General features: G+C 36.8%; 1 long non-coding RNA gene across 1 annotated transcript; it reads left to right on the top strand.

Annotated features, from left to right (window-relative positions):
- The first annotated feature begins 9622 nt into the window (after positions 1-9622).
- Positions 9623-21156, top strand: LOC123597077. The gene is made up of 3 exons (XR_006711960.1): positions 9623-9635; positions 10291-10294; positions 20371-21156. It is a non-coding gene; the product is annotated as an uncharacterized LOC123597077 (long non-coding RNA).
- The last annotated feature ends 2240 nt before the right edge of the window (positions 21157-23396 follow it).

The following is a 23396-nucleotide window of genomic DNA, read 5'->3' as shown; positions in this document are numbered from 1 at the left end:
CATGGCATTGCAAATGGAAATAATTCACTTGTTTTAATGATTGAGTAATATTACATTCTCTCTGTGTGTGTGCATGCATGTGTGTGCATGTGTGTGTGTGTGTCTGTGTGTATCTCACATTTTACCTATTCAATTTTCAGTCCAAGGACACTTGGGCTGTTTCCATAATATAGTTATTGTAGGTAATGCTGTTATGAATATCGAGGTGCATGTGTCCCATAGAATTAGTATGTTTGTATTCTTTGGATGAATACCTAGTAGGGCAATTGTTGACTCCTAGAATATTCCTATTTTTAAGCTTTTAAGGAAGCTCCATACTGCACCAGAGTGGTTGCACCAGGTTGCATTCCCACCAATCGTGCAAGAAGGTTCACCTATCTCCACATCCTTGCCAACATCTGTTCTTGCTTATGTCCTTAATTTTTGTCATTCTCATAGGTGTTAGTGATAACGCAGTTTTGTTTTTCAGGTTTCATTTACAATCCAGTGAGTTAACATACAACATAATTTTAGTTTCAGGTGTGGAATTGAGTGATTCAACACTTACTTACAAAACCTGGAGCTCATCATAACAAGTGCCCTCCTTAGTCCTCATCACCTCTTTAAAATATCTCCACACCCACCTCCCCTCTGGTAACCATCAGTTTGATCTGTATAGATAAGGTTCCCTTTGTTTTCCTCTTTTTTTTCTCTTATGTTGATTTGTTTTGTTTCTTAAATTCCACATATGAGTAAAATTATATTTGTCTTTCTCTGACTTATTTTGCTTAGCCTAATACAATACAATCTCACACACATCGTTGTAAATGACAAGATTTCATTCTATTTTATGGCTGAGTATAAATACCACATCTTTATCCATTCATCAGTTGATGGACATTTGGGCTCTTTTCAAAATTTGGCAATTATAGATAAAATTACTATAAAAATCAGGGTGGATGTATCCCTTCAACTCAGTATTTTTGTATCCTTTGGGTAAATGCTAGGAATTCAATTTTTGGATCATAGGGTGGTTCTATTTTTTTTTCACTTTTGAGGGACTTCCATACTGTTTTCCAGAGTGGCTGCACCAGTGTAAGAGAGTTCCCCTTTCTCCACATCCTAGGCAACACCTGTTGTTTCCTTTGTTGTTAATTCTAGCCATTCTGTTGTGAGTTGATATCTCACTGTAGTTTTATTTGTATTTTTCTGATGATGAATGATATTGACTACTGTTTCATGCTTCTCCTAGCAATCTGTATTTATTCTTTGTAAAAAAAAATGTCTATTCATGTCTTCTGCTCATTTTCTAGTTGGATTATTTGTGTTTTTTTGGAGTTCAGTTTTCTGAGTATATATTCTTGATACTAACCCTTTTTCCAATATTCCATTTGCAAATATCTTCTCCAATTCCACAGGTTACCTTTTGGTTTTGTTGATTACTTACTTCACTGTGGGAAGATTTTTTTCTTGATGATGTCTCAATACTTTATTTTGGCTTTTGTTTTCATTCCCTCAGGAAAACTAAGAAGAAGTTGCGGCAACCAAAGTCAAAGTTGTTACTGCCTTTGGTCTTCTCCAGGATTTTTATGGTTTCCTGTCTCACATTTAGGTGTTTCATCGACTTTAAATTTATTTTTGTGTATGGTGTACAGAAGTTATCCAGTTCTCTTCTCTTGCATATTTATTGTTCAGCTTTCCCAAACACCAATTTTTGAAGAGACGGTCTTTTTGGCATTGCATAATCTTTTATGCTTTGTCAAAGATTAGTTGACCATATAGTGGTGGGTAAATTTCTTGGTTCTTTATTCGGTTCCATTGATCTATGTGTCTGCTTTTGTGCCAGTACCATACTGTCTTGATGACTAGAGTTTTGTAATATTTCTTCAAGTCCAAAACTGTGATGCCTCCAGCTTTACTTTCTTTTCTTCTTTTTTAATATTTGTTTGTTTTGAGATATCGAGACAGAGTGAGCAGAGGAGGGAAAGAGAAAAACAGAATCTAAATGTATGTCAGCACAGAGTCTAATGTGGGGCTTGAAAACACAAACCAAGAGATCATGACCTGAGCTGAAGTCAGATGCTTAACTGACTGAGTCACCCAGACACTCCCTTTGCTTTTCTTTTTCAAGATTGCATTGACTATACATGTTCTTTTCTAATCAAGTGTTAAGATTGTTCTAGCTCTGTGAAAAATGCTGATGGTATTTTGAGAGGGATTCCATTAAATCTGTAGATCACTTTAGGTAGTAATGACATTTTAACCATATTTTTTCTTCCAATCCATGAGCGTGGAAAGTTTTTCTATTTCTTTGTGTAATATTCATTTCTTTCAGAAGTGTTTTTTAGTTTTCAGAGTACAGAACTTTTATCCCTTTGATTAGGTTTATTCCTAGGTATCATGGTTTTGGGCACACTTGTAAATAGGATCAATCCTTGATTTTTCCTTCTGCTACTTTGATATTGGTGTAGAGAAGTGCAACAGATTTATTTACATTGATTTTATATGCTGAGCCTTTACTGAATTTCTGTATCAGCTTTAGAAAATTTTTGGTTGGAGGCTTTGGTTTTTTATATATATAGTATAATGTCATCTGCAAATAGTGAAAGTTTGACTTCTTCCTTGCTAAGATTGATGCCTTTTGTTTTGTTTATTGTTGAGGCTAGGATTTCTAACACTACACTAAATAACTGTTGAGAGTGGACATTCTTGTCTTGTTCCTGATCCTATAGAAAAAGCTCTCAGCTTTTCCCCATTGAGGATGATACTCACTGTGGGTCTTTTGTATGTGGTCTTTATGATGTTGAGGTATGTTCATTCTATCCCTATTTTATTGAGGGTTTTTATCAAGAATGGATGATGTTATAATTTGTCAAACGATTTTTCTGAAAATATAGAATATAGAATGTAGTTTTTAATCCCCCCTTTTTGTGTTTTCTGCCTTGCAAATATTGAATCAGCACTGCAGCTTAGGAATAAATCCCATTTGATAATGGTGGAATAATTATTTTAATGCACTGTTTAATTCATTTTGCTAGTATCTTGTTGAGAATTTTTCCATCCATGTTCATTAGGGATATTAGTAGGTAGTTCCCTTTGTTAGTGGAGTCTTTTTCTCATTTTGAAGTCCAGATAATACTGGCCTAATTGAACGAATTTGGAATTTTACCTTCCATTTCTATTTCTTGTAATAGTTTGAGAAGAATAGGTATTAAATCCTCTCTAAACGTTTGGTAGAATTTCCCTGATAAGACATCTGTCCTTTGACTTTTGTTTGTTGGGAGATTTTTTATTACTGATTCAATATCTTTGCTGGATGTTGGTCTTTTCATGTTTTCTATTTTTTTCTGTTTAAGTTTTGATACTTTATATGATTCTAGGATTTTTTTGCATATAATTTTTCATAATATTATCTTATAATTGTTTGTATTTCTGTGGTGTGTGGTTATTTCTTCTGTCTCATTTGTGATTTTATTTTGGTCCTTTCTCTTTTCTTTTCAGTAAGTCTGGCTGGCAGCTATCAATTTTATTAAAGTTTTCAGAGAATCTGCTCCTGGATTCTTTGGTTTGTTCTACTGTTTATTTACTTTCTTTATCATTTACTTCTGCTCTATTTTTCATCTTTTCCTTCTGGCTTTAGGCTTCATTTGCTATTTTTCAAACTCATTTAAATGTAAGGTTAGGTAGTTTGAGATTTTTCTGATTCTTGATCTAGGCCTGTATTGCTATATATTTCAGTCTTCAGCTTTTGCTACATCCCAAAAGTATTGGAGCATCAGGTTTTCATTTTCAGTTGTTCAATGTATATTTTAAATTTCTTTAATTTCCCGGTTGACCCATTCATTCTTTAGTAGTACGTTGTTTAACCTCCATATATTTGTAGACTTCTTAAATTTTTTTGTGGTTAACTTCAAGTTTCATAGTGTTGTGGTCAGAAAGTATGCATGGTACGATTACAATTTTTTGTACTTGACATCTGATTTACGACCTAGTATGTGATTTATTCTAGAGAATGTGCACTTGAATGTGTATTCTGCTACTTTGGGATACAAATTCTGAATATATATTAAGTCACTCTGCTCTACTTTGTCATTCAAAGCCGTTGTTTCCTTGTTAATTTTCTGCTTAGATTATCTATACATTGACGTAAGTGGGTTAATAAGTGTTAAAGTCCTCTACTACAATTGTATTATTATCAATGATTTCCTTTATGTTTGTTATTAATTATTTTATATATTTGGTTGCTTGATGTTGTCCAAAACATCTCTTAATATATCTTTATTTTAAAAAAATATTTTCCTTTTTTACTGTTCAATTTGTTTCCATTGGTCTGTTTTCCAAATCACTGTTCTGCATCCTCTAATCTACTGTTAATTTTTTATTGTGTTTTTAAAATTTTTCTTATTGTATTATTCAACTCTGGTTGATTCTTTTTAATATTTTCTGTCTTTACTGAAGGTGTCACTGAGTTCTTGCACTCATGTCCAGCTTGGCCAGGATCTTTGCAATCTTTACTTTAACTACTTTACCGTACATATTGCTTATCCTTGTTCCATTTCGTCTTTTTCTGAGGTTTCTTCCTCTTTCCTTAGAAGAATATTCCTATCTCTTCCCATTTTGCTTCACTTTGTTTCTTTGGGCTAGGCAGAACAGCTCCTTCCCTAAGCTTGAAGGAGTGGCCTTTTACATAGTGCCTCCTATGTACACTGTGTGTGGTTGGTGACTTTTGCTGGCTGGATGGAATTGTGGGTGTATACTGTAGTCAAGCTTTTATGCAGTGGCTTTTTACAACTAGAAGAAAGTAATAATAATAATATTAAAAAGAAAAAATGAAAATAAAAGAAAAATAATAAAAGGAGAAAAAAAAACGAAAAAAGAGCAGGAAAAGAAAAAAACAGAGAAAAAAACCAGGAACAGAAATAAAAACATAACATGATTAAAGAAATAAAATTTTAAAAATATAATTAAAAAATAATTTCTAAAAATGCAGTTTATTTTCTGTACACCATCACAGAATCTGCTGTGGGCTTATAGATCCTGGGCTTGCTGAGGTCATAAGTTCTCTGTGATGATGGTACTGCTCATTATGGTACCAAGACCCTGAACCACTCTAGGCTTTTGAGGTGGAATGGGAACATAAATCATGTCATTCTCCAATCCCTGTGACCTGGAGAGTAATCCTAAAGCTCCTCCACTGCTTGGTGGAGTTCTAGTGTTCTTTTATATTCTACTTGAACTTTTAAACCACTTAATTTTTCTGTGCCCAAGGAAAGAAGAATCTGCTCCCAGTCCTTCAATACTAGCTCTCTCCACTTCCATTTGCAGCATCAGGGGTGTGGGTTCCTTTTGTTACTGTGTCTCCAACTCTATTGTTGTTCTCTTGCCATTCTTTCTATCTTTGGTTGTCCAGAAGCTGTTCAGTCATCTCTCAGTTCTTCTTCTAAAAGAATTGTTCTACTAATAGTATAATTTGTTGTGTTCTGTGGATAAGGTGAATTCAGGGTCTTCCTACACTGTCATCTTGGTCCAGAACTCTGCATTAGCCCCGATTTTTAGATAGAACTGAAGAGCTTGCTGCAGCACTTGCTGTTTCACCTTGCATTTTGATGTTATAGAAATTGCTTCTTTCCTTAAATTTCATGAACCAGTCTCTTCTAGCTTCAAATTTTTCTTCCAAACCTTCCCCACCTTTCCAAGCATTCATATAATTGAAGAATTAAGGCCTTGCTCTGGTTTAGGCTTTATCTTAAGGAAATGTTGCTGATTTGATCTTCTATGCAGACCGCTAAAACCTTCTCCTTACCAGCAATAAGGCTGTTTTACTATCCTTTTTTTAAAGTTTATTTATTTTTTTAAATTTTTTTTCAACGTTTATTTATTTTTGGGACAGAGAGAGACAGAGCATGAACGGGGGAGGGGCAGAGAGAGGGAGACACAGAATCGGAAACAGGCTCCAGGCTCTGAGCCATCAGCCCAGAGCCCGACGCAGGGCTCGAACTCACGGACCGCGAGATCGTGACCTGGCTGAAGTCAGACGCTTAACCGACTGTGCCACCCAGGCGCCCCTAAAGTTTATTTTTAAGAAGGAAGGATACAGCACAAGTTCAGGAGGGGCAGAGAGAGAGACAGGGAGAGAGAGAGAGAGAGAGAGAGAGAGAGAGAAAGAGAGAGACAATCACAAGCAGGCTCTACACTGTCAGCACAGAGGTTGATATGGGACTGAAACTCACGAAATTGTGAGATCATGACCTGAGCAGAAACTGAATCACTTAACTGAGCCACCCAGGCACCCCAGTTGCTTTACTTTCTTATTCATGTGTTCACTGGGCTAAAATTTTTATTTCCTTAAATAACTTTTTATTTGCATTTAAAATGTGGTTGTTTGGTGAAAGAAGCCTAACTTTTGGCTTATCTTGGATTTAAATATACCTTCCTCACTAAGTTTAATTATTTCTAACTTTTGATTTAAAGTAAGAGACATGTGACTCTTCCTTTCACTTGAACACTTAGTGGCCATTATGGGGTTATTAATTGGCCTAATTTCAATATTGTGTCTCAAAGAATAGGTAGGCCTAGAGAGAGAGAGAGAGAGAGAGAGAAGGAACAGCTGGCTGTAGAGCATTCAGAACATACAAAATATTTACCAATTAACTTTGCTATCTTATATAGGTACAGTTTATGGTACCCCAACACCATTACAATAGTAATATAAAAGATATCTGATAGTAGATCACCATAACAAATACAATTTAAAATTTTTGAAATACTGTATAATTACCAAACTGTGACACAAACTGAAGTAATGCTTTTGGAAAAATGTTGCTTGTTGCAGGATTTCCACAAACCTTCAATTTGTACAAGATTCAATATGTGAATTGCAATAAATCAATATATGTCTACACTCCAAATGACACTTAGGAAAGATAAACCAAGAATAAAATAATAGGTGGTAATCAATAGGTAATAGGTGGGCACCAATAGGTTGTGCCTGATTTATAATCCAGTTTAATATGTTAAGGATCTCAATTGTTTCCCATGTCTGCACTTAAATCTTAATTTGATATATCCAGGCAAATATTTTCTGATTGCCTATTATGCATAAGCATTGACCACATCTGAGAATCCACTATAATGACAAGAAATCTAGTCAGCACACTCAGGGAGACTGTATTTTAACATTAGATACAGAAAATAAGCAACTAAACAAATACATTATTATAGTGAGGTAAGTAATATGAAGGAAAGAGACAAGTTTTCTGATCAAGAAATGCACCTGTTTCAAGGGAGGTGACCAGGAAAGTCTTTTTTAGAAAGCATTTAAGCCAGAGAAGAACCAAAGGAAGAGAATAAATGGATTGTGCTCCTATGTAGAGGGATAAGGTTGTGTAATCCAGGTACAGGAAAGAGCCATCTCCATGGCCCCAATGAAGGGCCCATGCGGCTGGTGCCAAGAAATGAATGAAAGGAAGACATGTCATTGTTGGGTTTTCTTCATTTTCAAAAAAAAAAAAAGATTTAATGAAGCTAGTGAGATATTATAAACATGTTTCCTCATCTGGGAAGCAAAAATAAAATTAATAATGTTTAAAAATACTAGACTCTGATCACATGCTAATGTTTTCTTCAATGTTTGAAACTAAGTTCTCTCTTGTTATTCAAAAAATTTTCATTTCCAATTTTATTTAAAGGAAAAAAAAACTTAAATGGTGTAAGTCAGTTACCCAATGGCATAGAGCTTTTAGCTACATAGTATTTGAACACATGCGGATTGATTCCAGAGCCCAACCTGCTTAAACAACGAGCCCAAAGTGCTTAAACACTCCTCAAATTATTGCCTCATAAGTTTACTTCAATACTAAATGAAGTAATGCATATAAAACACTTAGCACAGTGCTTGGGAATAAGTAAGCATTCAATGAATGTTATCAATTAATAAGAACCAATTGTCTCAATATGCTTTCTAAGTACCTGAGAAGTACATTAATATTAAATTTTGTTCCATTTTGGTTAGGATGCTCAAAAATTTTATTGCAGATCATGATATAGGTCCCATTCATGTTCCAATGCAATCCTTTTAATCTAGACTTCATGGTAGGGGTAAAATTGACATCACCCACCACCCAGTCTCTAGTATCAGAAGTTTGTTCTCTCTGTTTAAGAATTGTACACCCATTCTTTGTTTCTGGCTTCCATCTACTCTCTGCTTTTACACTGTTTTTGACCAATCCATCAGTTTGCCAGGCAAACACCTCCCTCCTGAGTTTTATCTCAGATGCAGCTGTGTTTTCCGACCCCTTACATCTGAGGTACTGTGGCTTTGACCTGTTCTGACCCTCTGCAGGAGGGTCTCACTGAGCAATGGCTGGGTGCCTCCACACCCAGGAATGTTCACAGGGCCATGCTGCTGATGATGCCCAGAGACTGTGGTTGGGTGTCAGCTCACTCCAGAAAAAGTTCACACAATTATGTAACAGCAGCATTTCAGGAAGTATGGCAAATCACAACATACATATGGCGCCAGGCCCATACATGCATGCATGCCAGGTCCTCACTCCAACAGCAGTGGATGTCGCCTTTCTCCAGCGTCTGCTGGGACCTTTGTTAATGAGGAGGCTGCACCGCTTCTACCAAATGTCCTCCCAGAAGGGGAACAGCCTCTCCCTGTGTGGCCCAAAGACTCCCCAGACTTCACTCTGCTGCTGGGGCTTTGCGCTTCCCACCAGAGCACCACCAGGTATTGAGCTGCAGGGTTTCAGACTCTGTGCTCCTGCTGTTTATAGAATCTTAATGGACTTTAAACCCTCTCCTCTCTCCTTTCTCCCTTTCTAGTTCAGTCCCTGTGGCTGTTTCCACTTTTCTGCTTTCTCTCCAGCTTCTTTGAGGGGGGGATGCTTTTCCCATACTTGCCCCCTGTCTCCATCCTATCTCTGCAAGCAAAAAACAGCTCCCTGCCCTTCGTGGCTTCTCTCTCCCACAGTTCATCTCTCTTCACTATGTACCTGCTGAGTTCTGTGGTTCAGGTTTTGCAGATGGTTGTGTTAATCCTCAAATCAGTTTTCTAGGTGTGCAGGATGGTTTAGTGTTGATCTGGCTGCATTTAATAGACATGAGATGCAAAAAACAAACAAAAAAAAATTTCCATGCTGTTCCGTCATCTTGGCTCCTCCTGTGCTGCTAAGAATTCTTAATCCAGCAAGGCTGTTATTCAGAATTGAAGGAGAAATAAAGACTTTCTCAGAAAAACAAAAACTAAAAGAGTTTGTGACAATTAAACCAGCCCCAAAATAAATTTTAAAGTATGTTGAGAGAGAAAAAAAGAAGAAAAAGTAAAAAGCAACAAAGAAAACAAAGGATGAGAGAACATGACCAGAAACACCAACTCTACAGGAAGTACAATGGCGCTAAATTCATAACTTTCAATAATCACTCTGAATGTAAATGGACTAAATTCTCCAAACAAAAGACATTTGGTATTATAATGGATAAAAAAGCAAGGTATTTCTATATGCTGCCCACAGGAGACTCATTTTAGACCTAAAGACAGCTGTAGAGTGAAAGTCAGCAGATGGAGAACCACCTACCATATTGGTGGAGGCCAAAAGAAAGCCATAGTAGCCAAAATAATATCATACAAACTGGATTTTAAAAGAAAGGCTGTAATAAGATATGAAGAAGGGCATTATATCATAATTAATTGGTCTATCCATCAAGAAGGTGTAAAAATTGTAAATATTTATGCCCTCAACTGAAAACACCCAAATATGGTAATCAGTTAATCACAAATATAAACTCATTGATAATAATACCATAATAATAGGAGACTTTACCCCACTTACAGCAATTGACAGATCATCTACACAGATAATTAACAAGGAAACAATGTCTTCCCATGACACACTGGATCAGATGGACTTAAAGATATATTCAGAACATTTCATCCTAAAGCAGCAGAATACACATTCTTCTCAAGTGCACATGGAACATTCTCCAGAATAGATCATATACTGGATCATAAATCAACCCACAAAAAGTACAAAAAGATTGAGATCATATCATGGATATTTTCAGAAAACAAAGGTATGTAACTTGAAATCAACCACACGAAAATATTTGGAAATGCCTCAACAACACGGTTGTTAAAGACCATCGTACTAAAGAATGAGTAGAGTAACTAGAAAGTTAAATAATAAATTAAAAAATACATGGAAGCAAACAAAAATGAAAACACAATACTCCAAACCATTTGGGATGCAGCAAAGGCAGTCCTAAGAGAATAGTACATTGCAATTCAAGCCTATATCAAGAAGCAAGCAAAGTCCCAAATACACAATCTAACATTACATCTAAAGGAGCTAGAAAAGGAGCAGCACATAAAACCTAAAGCCAGCAGAAGTAGGGAGATAAAAAGATTAGAGAAGAAATAAACGATATAGAAACAAACAACAACAAAAAAAACCCAGTAGAACAGATAAATAAAACCAAAAGCTGATGTTTTGAAATAATAAGCAAAGTTGATAAACCCGTAGGTAGACTTATCAAAAAGAAGAGAGAACCCAAACATATAAAGTCACAAATGAAAGAGAAGAGATCACAGCCAACATCACATAAATACAAATAATTATAACAGAATACTATGAAAAATTGTATGCCAACAAACTGGGCAATATGGAAGAGATGGACAAATTCCTAGAAAATCACACACTACCAAAACAGAAATGGGAAAAATATATAAGAAATAGAACATTTGAATAGGCCAATAATCAGTGAAGAAATTGAATTGGGGCACCTGGATGGCCTAGTAGGTTAAACATTCAACTCTTGATATCAGCTCAGGTGGTGATTGCTCAGTCATGGGATCAATCCCTGCAATAGGTTCTGTGTTGATCATGCATCCTTCTTGGGATTCTCTCTCTCCATTTCTCTCTGCACCACCCCCGTTCATGCTTTCCTTCAAAATAAATAAATAAACAGTAAAAAAAAATTGAATCAGTTATCAAAAATCTCCCAACAAATAAGAGACCTTGGCCAGATGACTTCCCAGGGGAATTCTATCAGACATTTAAAGAAGATTTATTTTATTTAAAGAAGATCTATTCTCAAACTATTCCAAAAAATACAAATGGAAGGAATTCTTCCAAACTCATTCTAGGAAACCATAACCTTGATTACAAAAACCAAAGATGCCACTAAGAAAGAAAATCACAAGGCAAATCCCTGATGAACCTGGATGCAAAAATTTCAACAAGATACTCACAAAGCAAATTCAACAGCACATTGAAGCATTATTCACATGGTCAAAAGTGATTTATTCCTGGGCTGCAGGGCTAGTTCAATACACCCAAATCAAGCAACAAGGCATACCACACCAATAAAAGAAGGGAAAAGAATTATATGATCTTATCAATGGATGCAGAAAAGGCCTTTAACAAAATGGAGAATTCTTTCTGGATAAAAGCCCTCAGGAAAATAGGGATAGAGATAACGATCCTCAACATAGACCCTCAGTTAATATCGTCCTCAATGAGGAAAAACTGAGAGCTTTCCCTCAAAGGTCAGGAACACAACAGGGATGTCAACTCTCATGACTCTTGTTCAACATAGTACTGGATGTTCTAGCCTCAGGTGTCAGAAAACAAAAAGAAATAAAAGGCATCCAAATTGGCCAAGAAGTCAAGCTTTCACTTTTTGCAGATGACATGACATTCTACACAGAAAACCATAAATACTTCAACAAAAACTCCTAAAATTGATTCATGAATTCAGCACAGTGTAGGGTATAAAATCAATGTACATAAATTGGTTGTCTTTCTATACACCAATAATGAAGCAGTAGAAAGTGCAATCAAAGAATCAATTATATTTACAATTACACTAAAATCATAAGATATCTAGGAATAAACCTAACCAAATAGATAAAAGATATCTGCTTTGAAAACTATAGAAAGCATATGAAAGCAATTGCAGAGGACAGAAAGGAACGGGAAAACATTCCATGCTCATGGATTGGAGAAACAAATATTGTTAAAATGTCTATACTATCCAAAACAAGCTACACATTCAATGAAATTACTATCAAAATAACACCAGCATTCTTCACAGAGCTAGAACAAACAAGCCTAAAATTTGCATAAAACCAGAAATAACCCAGAATAGCCAAAGTAACGTGAAAAAAAGAAAACCAAAGCTGAAGTCTTCAATTTTGGGCTTCAAGCTGTATTATAAAGCTGTAATCATCAAGACAGTATGATACAGGAAAATAGACATATAGATCAATGGAACAGAATAGAGAACCCAGAATTGAACCCTCAAATGTTTGGTCAAGTAATCTTCAACAAAACATAGAAGAGCATCTAATGGAAAAAAAGCCATCTCTTCAACAATTTGTGCTGGGAAACCTGGACAATAACATGTAGAAGAATGAACCTGGACCACTTTCTTACCCCAGACAGAAAAATAAATGCAAAATGGATGAAAGACCTAAATGTGACACAGGAAACCATCAAAATCCTGGAAGTAAAAACAAGCAGCAATTTCTTTGATCTTGGCTGCAGCAACTTCTTACTAGATATGTCTCCAGAGGCAAGTGAAATAAAAACAAAAATGAACTATTAGTGCCTCATCAAGATAAAAAGCTTGTGTACAGTGAGGGGAATAATCAACAAAACTAAAAGGCAACTAAAGAAATGGGAGACTATATTTGCAAATTACATATTAGATAAAGGATTATTATACAAAATCTCTAAAGAATTTATCAAGCCCAACACCCACAAAAAGTAATAATCCAGTGATGAAATGGGCATAAGATATGAATAGACCCTTTTCCAAAGAAGACATCCAGATGGCTAAAAGATACACGAAAAGATGCTCAACATCACTCATCATCAGAGTAATACAAATGAAATCCATAATGAGATGCCAACTCACACATGTCAGAATGACTAAAATTAACTATTTAGGAAATAAATGTTGGCAAGAATACGGAGAAAGGGAACCATATTGCACTGTTAGTGGAAATGCAAACTGGTGCAGCCATGATGGAAACAGTAGGGAGATAGCTCAACAATTTAAAATAGAACTATCTTCTTATCCATTACTTGACATATTAGGCAGTTACCCAAAAATATAAAACCTCCAATTCAAAGGGATACATACACATTGATGTGTATAGCAGCATTATTTACAATATCTAAATTATGGAAGCAGCTCAGGTGTCTATGGTAGATCAATTGATAAAGAATATGTGGTATATACACACAATGGAATATTCAGCCAAAAAAATTATGAAATATTCCCCTTTACTGCAACATGGTTGGAACTAGAGAATATTACGCTAAGCAAACTAAGTCAGTCAGAGAAAGACAAATACCATATAATTTCACTAATTTGTGGAATTTAGAAAAAAAATTAGCAAAGGAAAAAAATAGAGAGGAAGAGAGACAAACCATGAAGCAGACTCTTAACTGTAGAGAACAAACTGATGGTTACCAGAGTGGAGGTGGGTGGTAGACGGGTAAATTATGCACTGGGTTTTAGGAATGGCACTTGTAATGAACACTGTGTGATGTAAGAAATTGCTTAACCACTATGTTGTACACTTGAAACTGATATAACACTGTATGCTAATTATACTGGAAATTCAAATAAAGAAAAGAAAATGGAAGGAAAGGAAAGAAAAAGAATAAAAAAAAGGGAGGAGAAATCGAAGAAAAGGGTGAGAGGAAAGAAAAGGAAAGGAAAAGAAAGGAGAGGAGAGGAGAGGAGAGGACAGGAGGGGGAGGGGAGGGGAGGGGAGGGGAAGGGAAGAGAAGGGAAGAATAAAGTAAAGCAAAAAAAAAAAAAAAGAAACAGACTCATAAATACAGAGAGCAAAATGATGGCTGCCAGAGATAGGAGCGGGAGGATAGTCAAAATAAATGAAAGGGTTTAGGAGATACCCATTTCTGGTTATAAAGTAAATAAGTCATCAGGATAAAAAGTACAACACAAAGGAATATAGTCAATAATATTGTAATATTTTTTTATGGGAACAGACAGTAACTGCACTTACTATATGGGAATTTTATAATGCATATAATTATCTAATAACTATGTTATACACCCGAAACTAATATATTACATATCTACATTATTACAGCTAAAAAGAAAAAAAATATGTTGTATAGAAAGTAATTAATACATTTACTGTACAAAATTGTTAACAGTATTCGCCTTCAGTTGTCAGGATATGGGCTTCCCACCCCTTAATTGTATGTTTTCTAAATTTTCTAGAGTAAGTAATAATATAAATAAATATTTTTTATATATGAAAAAAAGTGTCAAGTTAGAGGTAAAGGGACACTCATGGAATCTGTAATAAAGAGAATAAATCAAAGAGAGAGTTTTGAGACAGTTCATGGTAAAGTGGCATTCCAATAGATGGACATATGTGGCAGAGGTAATTCCATGCTGAGAATAAACAAATGTTGAATCATGAAATCATGTGAAAATTCCAAGGCTGAATAAGCCAATATTCGGTAGGATAGAATTTACTGATGATAAATGTAAGGTATGTGGTTGGAAAGGTACATTAGGACCATGTTTTCCAGCAGGGTATTTTGAATCATGTAAAATTTGTTGGATATATATGCCTAGGTCACTTCCAAGAAATTGGTTTATAAAGTCTAGGGAAACTAGACATTTTTCTTATAGTCAGTTTAAGTAGTGCTGTTATATAGAAACTACTCTTCCTTATTGCAGTATAGTACACATTATTAAAAACCTGAAAGGAAAGAAGTAAAATTTTTCCAACATGGGTCGAAAATTGAAACACAGATTTCAGTGTTTCATAATAGCAGTAGCATTGCTTGGGGGAACAATACAGAAACTCTGTGTGTGTGTGTGTGTGTGTGTTTAATAATAGCTGATTTTTATTTATTTTTTTAATATAATTTGTTGACAAATTAGACACTTGGATACAGAAATTGGGTGTTTTAAGGAAAATTGGCATCATCTTTTCTGTTTAAACATCCATAAAGCCTAACTCATGGAATCTTTCTCAGAGCCCCCAATACCTATGTGCTCCTTAGGATATGGATGAGGGGGTTCAATATGAGAATAATGATTACATCCAACACAAAGAGATGCTGGTGCATCTCTGAGGGGAGAACGGAACCTAGAGTCATGTGCATAATCACGACTGAAACAATGTGGGAGGAGCAGATGGCTACAACTTTCTTTTTGCCTTCAGAGGAATTCATGTGGAGGACAGTAAGGTAGATGAAAATATAGGATGTCAGAATAAGTCGAAGAGAATGAGAAGGAAAACAATGCTGGACACTAACCTCACTTTCTCATAGGTTGAGATCTTCTCAAAAGAGCTTCAGAAGGAAGCTGGTGAATTTTCCTATAGCCACAAGTAGATAAGTATATGACATAAATTGTGTACATTAAAGAGATGAACACCCCCTCGTCCTATGAACCAGTGGTCATTTTCATGCAGACTTAGAGTGTCATGATGACCAGGTATCTAGGGGGCTACAAATGGCCAAATAGTGGTCAAAGGGCATGAGACTCAGGAGAACACCCTCAGCCACTCATACCATTAAGAAATATTTGGAATCTACACCTAATATGGTAGATGCATTTATGTCCAGAGAAGTTAGTGGCTATCTTGGAGACAGTGGCAAAGATTAGATTTAGGTCCATGAGGAAGAGGTGGCTGGGCAGGAAGTACATGGGTGTGTGAAGTCAAGCATCACCTGAAATCAGCAGGGACATATGTGGCAGAGGTAATTCTAAAATTCATCCTCCACAAAATAACAAAACTCACAAGGAAAATGGAGATGAGAAGGCCAGGATGCTGGGAGTCAGAGAAAAAGCCAAGAAGAATGAAATTTGTGGCAGTAGGTCCATTTCTTTACTCCAGTCTTAGTCTATTGGCTTGATCTAGAAGATCATTGGATAAAACACACAGAGTGTTACTGTTATTCCCATACAAATGCACCACTGATTTTCATCTATTCCTGAAACTCAAATAGATGCAAATCAGTGGTGCATTTATTATGTGGCAATATTTTTGATTGTGGGAAAGATTAATGGTTTGGTATCCATTGTTATTTAAATACTGTGTCTATCAATGTGTCTGGCAGGATAAGCAAAACTAATGAAGAATATTGATTTTGGTCATATTATATTACATTGCTTGGCACAAAGTTGCTATCATTTCTTGATGATACAAGTTTAATTTTTAGTTAGTAAGAACTGCCCCCCTCCACCCATGTCTTTGTAGTGTGATACAGACACTTTCCAAAGTGAACATGTTTCTAATGCACAACCACTAATGGAACCTGGAATCTCTGCATATATACTGCTTTTAGATTAACTATGTCTAGATTTATCCTTAGGTACTCACAGATCACTAAGCAAGTGGCTTAATCACTCAGGGGTGGGACATTTTTTGGCTCTAACTATTGGAATGGCCTAGAATGCCTTGAAAGTGACTTGAACTGTTTCTCATGGTCCTTATGATTTATCAGTCAATGTAGCATGATTAGAGGAATATTATAGTTGTTTTATACACTTTATCTGTTATATTGTTTTTCCCTATACAAAAATGTATACATTTGTGAAAATCCTTTCATAGCATTATGTATCATCTCAATTAAAATTTTGGCTTTTTCCTCTATTATTGGCATTTTGTGCCATTTCCTTATGGACAAAGATGAGACAAATAAAACTTAAAAAACATATTTATGGGCAAAAAAAAACTACCTTGATGTAGAATTGGGAAGAAATGGATTCACAGAACCTTAACAGAATTTTCTCACTGTTTTGTTATTGTGTCTTTTAAAAAATATAACTCAACAGCATTCTTAAATGTCAATACACTTGTACATCCTGGTACTAGAAAATAAACATGAAAACAGTACAATTGATCCTTCAAAATTCTGGATATTTTATTAGCATGATACCAAAAGGAGATAATATTATGGCCATCCAACCTTTATCTATGCCATTAATACAGTGCTAGAACTTCAATTGTCAGCTTTTTCTCTGATCATATTTGGAAGACATAACTGTAGGAGTTAAGTCAGATACAAATATTCCTGAAAACATTTTGCAAGACATTTTTAAAATTGTTTGTGAAACATTGCTCACTCTATCTTACCCTAGTAAGCTCTTATTAGCATATAAAAGACCCTGAAAATGTTACATTAAAAAAGAAATCTCCAAGTTTTTTTTTTAACCCAGATCTGTACTTTGACAATGACCTTGTTTTTCCAATCATCCTTACTGATACTCTCTAGATTCTTAGGTTTATTGGAACACTATTTTGGAAATGTTGAGATGGTCTTAAGGACATTAGAAATTAGTAAGGTGTTATTTTCTTTCTAGAAATTCTAAATTAAGTAATTTTTATTCTGGCATAATTTTTAATGTTCTTGCTAACTGACACAGAACTCTTTTACCCTGGAGAGGAAAATGTCACTTTCTATAAAAACAATAAGGAGTAAATGAGTAAATGAACAGAACAAACAGAGAGCACTTATTTTTATAATTATTTTTGGTTAGTGTAAAAATATTTTAATGATTTTGCCTTAAAATATAAACAAGCAGAACATAGTGACATCATGCTTTTAAGATAAATTATAGGTAGCACAAAAATTATTCAATGAGTAAAAATAAATAATTTGGATTACTGTTACTGACATTTATGTGGAAAGATATAAAAGAGAAAAGAGCACAAAAAAATGGTAAGAAGGGAATCTGGAAAGAGAGACATAGCCTGGCTCTGCCAATCAAGTTCAGTAATGAGCAAATAACACATTGTGAGCATTTTGCAAAGTATAGGACAACCAGAAGGAGACATTAGTGTTGGAGGGAGTTCTACTGTTACCAAGTCAGCCTATTAGGGAACTGTAGAGTTTGCACAGAATGAGAAGTACTTAATTGAGGTCTGAAGGAAGGAGGTTCAGGCAGAGAGTGGGGACTGGGGAGTGGGGTGGCAAATGCCTTTCCCAGAAGAAATAACAGGCTGTGGAAATGTGCACACTTTGGAGAGACCATGACACCTGGAGATGCTACAAGCCTCTGGACATTGCTGCAGATAAAGCTGATGGTGGAATTGGTGGTTGACTCACTGAGACATGCCATGATGTTACATAGGAGAATGTAAAATTTACCCCATAGGTTATGGGAAGCCACTGATGAGTGATGAGCCTCTGACCATGGGAATGATAGGATTGTGGATAAATCATAATAAAGAAAGAGGCCAGGGCTGTAACATTCATAAGCAGTTATTGTTGATATTAGAGAAAGAAAAGCAGAAGGGGATAAAGATATCCCTGATATTTGGGAGGTTAACAGACATGATTTATTGTGTTACTAGATGGGAAAAAGTGATGATTGTTAGGAAGTGCTTAGCTTTGTTTTATTTATTGGCTCAAAACCTGAAATTAATGGGCATTTGGAGGTTTGTTACTAATGAAATATAATGGGAGCTGTGATAAGGTAAACCTCTGTATTTTCTTCCCAAACACACGACAAATTTCTTATATCTTTTCACTACATTTAAAGGAAGGAAGAGACATCTTCCATTCCAAGTGACACAAATGAAACAAGATGAGGATATTGGGTGAAAACTCACATTCACACAGAGAATTGGTTGTGATTTAGATCTCTTCTAAGTGGTATAGTTTTTGTTTTTCTCTCTATTCAGAGGATTCATTAGTTTTGTTACTTAAAACTGATAGTATCAGGAGAGAAGCATAACAGGAGTCCAAAATTCGAAGATAGAAAATGGGGACAGAGTCCCACTATTTCCTCAGACCCTTCAGCCTCCCAGGGATATTTGAACTATGAAGTTTTCTGTCTATTCATTGAAACATGGAAAGCTATTTTCAATGGAATCCTTCTCCAGAACCTTCCTCATTAAGCCTACAACCTCTCTGTTCCTTAGACTGTAGATGAGGGGATTCCACATAGGAGTGAGGACTGTGTCAAACATAGAAAGCCTAGTTCAAGATGGGTATGTGGGAAGATCTACACCTCATGTATATCAGCATGGCTGGGCCAAAGTAAAAGATGACCACATTAGGGTGGGGGGTGCTAGTAGCCAGGGCCTGGCTCCTGTACTCATGGGGGGTTCATTTGCAAATTTGCAAGACTTGCAAGAAGATGAGGGTGTAGAATGTCAGGATTAAGCTTACAGGAAAAAGAACCACAACAATGCTGGTCACTACTACCCCTTTCCATAGGCTGAGATGTCCTCACAAGGCAGCTTCAAGATGGCCTTGGCCTCACAGAAGTGGTGGAGTTTTGGGGAGCAACCAGGGAGAAAGTGAACAGCATAGGCTGTGTGGTCCAAGGATGTCAGAGTCCATTTCACCCATTACCCAATGGTCATTTTCTGGAGACCTAGAGGCTAAAATAATTGTGTATCTGAGAGGATTTCTGACAGACACATAAGGGTAGTAAGCCATGAATGTCAAGTGTAGACATTCAGCAATCCCCAGAGTCAATATTAAGAAATATGGGTCCCACAGCTGATCAGGAAAATCTTCCTTTTACCTGAGGAAAAAGTTAACCATCATTTTTAGGACTATGTTAGTGATGAAAGCCAAATGAATGGGAAAGAGTTAGCTAAGCAAGAAATACATGGAAGTGTGGAGGTGGGTATCTGCCCAGATGAGGAGGATCAAAGTGGTGTTTCCTGTGATAGCAGTGGTGTAGATAAGGAGGGCAGCAGAGACAAGGAAGTATGTCTCCTTCCAGGGAAAAGGCCTGGGAGAATGAAGTCTGTGCTCAATGTCTCATTCCCTTTCTCTGTGCAGTCTCCTTTCAAGATTCACCTGAAAGATAGTGGAAGCTTTCAAAACACATGGATATGAAGCAGGCCCATAAAATATAGTAATTGACAGCATAATATAAACCATTTTGGGGGAGGTAGGCTAAAGACAGAATTTCCCTACTTTATAAAGATGTTGAAATTAGAGAGCAAGAATTAATAACCAGAGCAAAAAAAAATGACACTATTTTTTTTTTCCATTAAACCCTAACCTCTAACCCCTTCTATATTTACTTTTCCTACTTCAGCTTTAATTATTCTCTTTTGATCATCTAAAGAATTCTTAAATTGGTACATTTTTTCACATTCATGGTTGTAGCCAAAACAATTTTGGCATAGCATAAGGATGATTTAATAAAATATTTCTGTGGTGGGCCCCTTGGTGGCTTAGTCAGTTTAGTGTCTGACTTTGGTTCAGGTCATGATCGATGGTTCATGGGTTCAAGCCCACATCAGGCTCTATGCTGACAGTTCAGAGCCTGGAGCCTGCTTCACATTCTGCCTCCCTCTCTCTCTGCCCCTTCCCAGCTCACACTCTGTCTCTTCAAAATGAATAAACATTAGAGGAGGAAGATGGCAGCGTATGAGGACGCTGGGTTCACCGCCTCCTGCTGATCACTTAGATTCCACCCACACCTGCCTAAATAACCCAGAAAACCACCAGAAGACTAGCAGAAAGGATTCTCCAGAGCCAAGAATAGATGAGAGGCCCACATAAGAGGGTAGGAAGGGCAGAGAGGCAGTGCACGCTACACGGACTGGCAGGAGGGAGCCAGGACGGAGGGGCAGCCAGCTGGCAAAGCAGAGCCGGCAGAGTCTGGCTTGCAAAAGTGGAGGGGCCAGACGGAGTGTGTTCGGACAGCAAGCGGGACTTAACATCTGGAAGGTTATAAGCTAACAGCTCTGCTTGGAGAGCAGAAGGGCTGGAAGACAACGAGAGGGAGAGTTGTTGAGCCCTGGATGACAGAGATCAGCTTGGCAGGGAACAAAGGTCATCGCCAGCGCCATCTCCCTCATCCATCCCCCAGACAAAATCCCAAAGGGAACAAGTTCCTGCCAGGGCACTTGCTTGCACCTGGCAAACACCCAACACTGTGCTTCTGCGGATCCATCCCTCCAGCAGCCGGGCTGACTCCCTCCAGGAGCCACAGGGCCTCTCCTGAAGTGGATCACCAAAGGATTATGAGCTGAACCTACCCCTCCCACCCCTGTGCAACTTGCTGATCTACCCCAGCTAATACATCAGATCCCCAGCACCACAAGACTGGCAGTGTGCAAGTAGCCCAGATGGGCCACACCACCCCACAGTGATCCCTGCCTCTAGGAAAGGGGAAGTGAAAGTACACACCAATCTGACTGTGGTCCAAGTGGTGGGCTGGGGGCAGACATCAGGTATGACTGCAGCCCTGCCCACCAACGCAAATTATTCAAGACAGCACAGGGGAAGTGCCCCGCAGTTCCGCACCACTCCAGGGATGAAACAAAATGACAAAACGGAAGAATTCCCCTCAAAAGAAACTACAGGAAATAACGACAGCTAACGAACTGATCAAAAACGATTTGAACAATATAACAGAAAGTGAATTTAGAATAATAGTCATAAAATTAATTGCTGGGCTTGAAAACAGTATAAAGGACAGCAGAGAAGCTAATGCTACAGAGATCAAGGGACTAAGGAACAGCCAGGAGGAGCTAAAAAATGCTATTAATGAGCTGCAAAATAAAATGGAGACAACCACAGCTCAGATTGAAGAGGCAGAGGAGAGAATAGGTGAACTGGAAGATAAAATTAAGGAAAAAGAGGAAGCTGAGAAAAAGAGAGATAAAAAAAATCCAAGAGTATGAGGGAAAAATTGGAGAACTACGTGATGCACTAAAGAGAAATAATCTACACATAATTGGTATTCTAGAGGAGGAAGAGAGAGGGAAAGGTGCTGAAGGTGTACTTGAAGAAATAATAGCTGAGAACTTCCCTGATCTGGGGAAGGAAAAAGGCATTGAAATCCAAGAGGCACAAAGAACTCCGTTCAGAAATAACTTGAATCTATCTTCTGTATGACATAACATAGTGAAACTGGCAAAATACAAGGATAAAGAGAAAATTCTGAAAGCAGCTAGGGATAAACGTGCTCTAACATATAAAGGGAGACCTATAAGACTCGTGACCGATCTCTCTACTGAAACTTGGCAGGACAGAAAGGAATGGCAGGAAATCTTCAATGTGATGAACAGAAAAAATATGTAGCCGAGAATCCTTTATCCAGCAAGTCTGTCATTTAGAATAGGAGAGATAAAGGTCTTCCCAAACAAACAAACAAACCAAAAAAAAAAAAAAAAAAAAAAAGCCGAAGGAATTCGTCACCACGAAACCAGCCCTACAAGAGATCCTAAGGGGGATTCTGTGAGTGAAATGTTGCAAGGACTGCAAAGTACCAGAAACATCGTTACAAGCATGAAACCTACAGACATCACAGTGACTTTAAACTCATATCTTTCTATAATAACACTGAACGTAAATGGACTGAATGCGCCAAACAAAAGACATAGGGTATCAGAATGGATAAAAAAAAAAAAAAAAAAAAAAAAAAAAACAAGACTCATCTATTATCTCTCTGCAAGAGACTCATTGTAGACCTTACACACTAAGATTGAAAGTGAGGAATGGAGAACTATTTATCATGCAACTGGAAGTCAAAAGAGAGCTGGAGTAGCCATACTTATATCAGACACACTAGACTTTAAATTAAAGGCTGTAACATGAGATGAAGAAGGGCATTATATAATAATTACAGGGTCTATCCATCAGGAAGAGCTAACAATTATAAATGTCTATGTGCCAAATACGGGAGCCCCCAAATATATAAAACAATTAATCACAAATATAAGCAACCTCATTGATAAGAATGTAATTGCAGGGGACTTTAACACCTCACATACAGAAATGGATAGATCATCTAGACACACGGTCAATAAAGAAACAAGGGCCCTGAATGATACATTGGATCAGATGGACTTGAGAGATACATTTAGAACTCTGCATCCCAAAGCAACTTTCTTCTTGAGTGCACATGGAACCTTCTGCAAGATAAATCACATTCTGGGTCACAAAACAGCCCTTCATAAGTATACAAGAATTGAGATCATACCATGCATACTTTCAGACCACAATACTATGAAGCTTCAAATCAACCACAGGAAAAAGTTTGGAAAACCTCCAAAAGCATGGAAGTTAAAGAACACGCTACTAAAGAATGAGTGGGTCAACCAGGCAATTAGAGAAGAAATTAGAAAATATATGGAAACAAATGAAAAAGAAAATACAATAATCCAAATGCTTTGGGATACAGCGAAGGCAGTCCTGAGAGGAAAATGCATTGCAATCCAGGCCTATCCAAGAAACAAGAAAAATCCCAAATACAAACTCTAACATACCTAAAGGAAATAGAAGCATAACAAAGACACCCCAAACTCAGAAAAAGAAGAGAAATAGTAAAGATCAGTGCAGAAATAAACAATATACAATCTAAAAAAACTGTAGAGCATATCAATGAAACCAAGAGTTGTTTTTTTTTCAAAAAATAAACAAAATTGA

This window comes from Leopardus geoffroyi, chromosome A1 (genome assembly GCF_018350155.1).
Source record: "Leopardus geoffroyi isolate Oge1 chromosome A1, O.geoffroyi_Oge1_pat1.0, whole genome shotgun sequence".
NCBI lineage: Eukaryota > Metazoa > Chordata > Mammalia > Carnivora > Felidae > Leopardus > Leopardus geoffroyi.
The sequence above is the reverse complement of the archived record's forward strand: the minus strand, read 5'-3'. Positions and strand labels throughout refer to the sequence as shown.